Source organism: Trichechus manatus, unplaced genomic scaffold (genome assembly GCF_000243295.1).
Source record: "Trichechus manatus latirostris isolate Lorelei unplaced genomic scaffold, TriManLat1.0 scaffold00281, whole genome shotgun sequence".
Lineage (NCBI taxonomy): Eukaryota > Metazoa > Chordata > Mammalia > Sirenia > Trichechidae > Trichechus > Trichechus manatus.
The window spans coordinates 939,147-943,056 of record NW_004444217.1 but is presented as its reverse complement, the minus strand read 5'-3'; positions in this window follow the sequence as shown (position 1 = coordinate 943,056).

Below are 3,910 nucleotides of genomic sequence, written 5' to 3'. Positions count from 1 at the left end.
TACACAGAGTTCTCTTTGTCTGTAATCTTTATGTAAGCAGATCACCAGGCCTTTTTCCCTTGGTGCCACTGGGTGGGTTCAGACTGCCATCTTTTATGTCAGTCAAGTACAAACCATTTGTGCCTCCAGGGACAGTGCAAAGTCTGAAAATAGGGGTGGATTTCAATTGTGACAATGAGTCTCAGCATGGAGGTATGACGTGGATGTGCAAAGAAAGTTCTAGTGCTTGTGTTGCTAGAGAACAGAGTTTGAAGAGGGAAGTGGCAGGATGTAAGGATGGAGATTCTCTCAAGGACCGTTCATGACCCTATGCTTCCTAAACCAATGCCAGTCTTCTCAATGTGGACCACTTTCAACTCTTCAACACCAAGAGCCAGATCTTCTTTCCAGCTGAGTCCTCTCTCTTCTTGAGTTGGGCTCTTGGTTTGCTAATCAGAATTAGCCTGAGTTCCCTGATTTCAAAAGGTACATGAGAAGTATTCAGCCCTTTTGTTTCCGAGGACAACTCCCTATTCCTTTACATCTGTAGTTTGTTTTCGCTTTTTTTTTTAATTCAATGGGAGTGTGGGAAAAGGAGTAAGAAGATGTGATGTGAGCCTTTTATTGCACCACTTTGTAGTGGATTGGGGCAGTTTATACTTAAATTATTAAAACTCACTGAGCCTGTTTCATTTGCAAGAATAGTCATCCTTAGCATTTGTAGGTATTCAGTAAAGGCTGGCAACTTGACTTGCTATGGTGTACTGGTAAGTAATTGACAACAAGTTCCCAATAAAAAAAAGAAAGACAGCTCTGATTTTAACCTTTGCCATTTTCATGGCATAAATACTCCAACCATGGACAATTTCAAGCTTCCAACATGATGTCATTAATGCAGAGTAGGGAAGAAATTTGATGAATAAATGAAAAAAAAAAAGAATTTGCAAATCATGTAATGAACAAATCCATAGGTGCCCAATGGAAAAATAAGTAAATAACAAAAGATCAATTAACTTGATTGTTCTTCTGCTAAAAAATCCAAATGCTACGTAAATTAGCATGTTAGAAGGCAAACAAACTTTTTGAATTGGAAAATGTGTAAACATTAGCATATAAGCACAATATGGTATTCTGTGAGTATACAGATATAGATATCAATATGCTCTTGACTTCCTCCTAATCATCATTGGAAACATGATTCATTTGCTCTATTTGTACCTTATATTGGTTTTCTCAATGTAAAATGGGAACATTTTATCCAAAATTCTGATAACATGGAGCATGCAGGGATCTTCCAAAAGCTTAGCATTCAGGGTATCATCATAGGAAGAAAAACGATAAACTTTGGTGTGTTTACTAGGATTTGTCTGCTGCTCAAGGTTATGGAACGTAACTCTTTTCCTACCTTATATGTAATATTTGTATTTTTATTGATGATCTTGATCCATTTATTGTCTTGTTATAGCCAAATTTTACTAATATAACATGCCAATTTTAAACATAATTTTGCTTTTCCAAATTAAATAATTTAAATTATAAACTAAAAAAAAAGTTTTGCTCAGCATCACAGGATATGTTGAAGGACTAATCTATGGCATAGAAGGCATTGGTTTAAATTTTAGGGGAGGTACCTGATGTAATAATAATCATGACAACAAAAGCTTTGATGTATAAATTTTTAAACATCCAGACCAATGTTTTCTACCTACAAATGTAATTTTAAATTTTCTAGTATCCATTTTAAAAAGTAGTAAAAAGAAACAGGAGAAATTAATTTTAGTAATGTGTTGTATAAATCCATATATGCAGAATATTATCATTTCAACATGTAATCCATATAGAATTATTACTAATGACATAGTTTATATTTTTTTACTCAGATTTCAAAATTTGGTGTGTATTTTGCCCTTTACAGCATATCACAATTTGATGATAACTTGTCTTCAGAATATTCCATCTCATTTTCTAATATTTACACTGAAACGTTAGATTTCTAAACCCAACCTGTTCCAACGTATGTAAAAGCTTTCTCATAATGGAATCAGATACAATTTTTCTGTTTATTATTTGCATACATACTGACAAAATTGGTTTGTCTTTTTTAGAAGAATGGATTTGACTTTCACACTGTCTCTTATTTTAAAATTCCAGTCGGTCCAGATTGTTTATCTGACATAACTGGGGCATCATTTCTCATGATAGATTTTTTTTTTCCACTTCTAGCTGATATCTACTCCATGAGCTTAATTTTTTAGGGTTCACAATTACAACATTTCTTTGTGCATTTGGAAGCCTTTTAAAACAAATCATACCAATTTTTTAATTGGGTAGTGTTTCATATTGTATGACTTATCTATTGCTAAATACATTTTTCAAATTTTGAATCAATTGACCTTTAATACTGTTAGAAAGCTTTCATATTCTATGGACAAGTATTTTATGGCTTAACTGAAGATCATTCAAGTTTTATACAAGATATACTTTTTAGTCTTTTGTTCATAATACTCTAATAGAATTTTCATGACTGAAATTAAAATTTCTTTTAAATCCCCGCACTTAAAAAGTAGTTTCTTTTTTGTGTAAGAATACCAGCCATTCTGACCACTACAAACTGAGATCTTATTTTTGAATGTTTAGTTTTTTTGTCAGAAACTTACTTTCAATTTAGATACTAGCTTTGTTAACAGATTTTTGATTTTTTTTTTTGAGTCTTGAGAGGAAGTTTCTTATTAAATTCATTACTTTTTTTTTTTTAAAGAAAAAACTGAATGTCTTCCAGATCAGTAAGATTTGTGTGCAAACTTATTAAAATTAAAGAATTATCATTCTAGAGTGTGACAATCAAATGAATGTCACCAAGCCACATGGGTCAATGCCTATTCCCGATATTATCAGGACTGCTCTAACTTTGGTCTACAAATATTTTCAGGTCTTCATTCACAAGTTCTCTACTAGGACTTAATTTTTCTTTTTATCATGTTATCATTAATACTAACTAAAATGTCCTATTTATTTTTATGATAATCTAGACGAAAATATGTGTATGTAGCTCCTTTTAGAACAACTGAATACCCAGCAATTGCTGCTGAGTTTCAGTTTTTATATTTACGTTTTCTTTTAGAATCAAGATGTTGATAAGTGACATCTTGAAGAAATAGCCAATATTTCTTAATCTGGGTCTGGAATATCTTATCAAATGAACTTGAGAGATATGGCATCCTCTTAATTCAGACTTTTGCATAGTTATTACAATATTCTTCCATTTAATAACTTTAAGAATTATGTGCACTTGTGTTTCTTATAGTCATAGCTCTTCCTGAAATGTGAAAAAGAATTATTTGTTAAAGGTAAAAAATCCAAAAATCAATGATGAGATTCCTGTAGCACCAAGGGTATGAACAGATGTGTTTATTTCTATTCCAGTACTTAACTTGTGGACCACACTGCCCTCTGGGAGTGACAACCACTGTGACTGGTAAAAGCCCGACCTAGAACACTCGTAGCTTTGCAGAAAAGGTCCCCTCCTTTCACCCTTCATGTCTTCATCACATCCTTCAACCCATGCTATCATAGTAAATACAAAAATATTTCTAACAGATCACTACCTTGCAGCTACACTTCCAACTAACCTAAGTTGTACCACATACATCGTCAACTGTGCCATAAACTGAATCATCACATTTTTACTGACATCAGATCCCAGTGGGTCCAAAACCTGCAAGAGGATTATCAAACATTTCAATTCGTCATTCTGTCACCCAAGATCCCATGTCCTGCAGACCCAAAATAACCATGTGCAAAGAGATCTCAAACAAGATCGAACGGTGAACTCGAGTCTTGATATACATCAAAATATTTTGCCACATGTAACAAAAATGTTGCTGCCCCGAAGCAGGTGAACTTATTAAAAGAGAAATAAACAATACCAAAC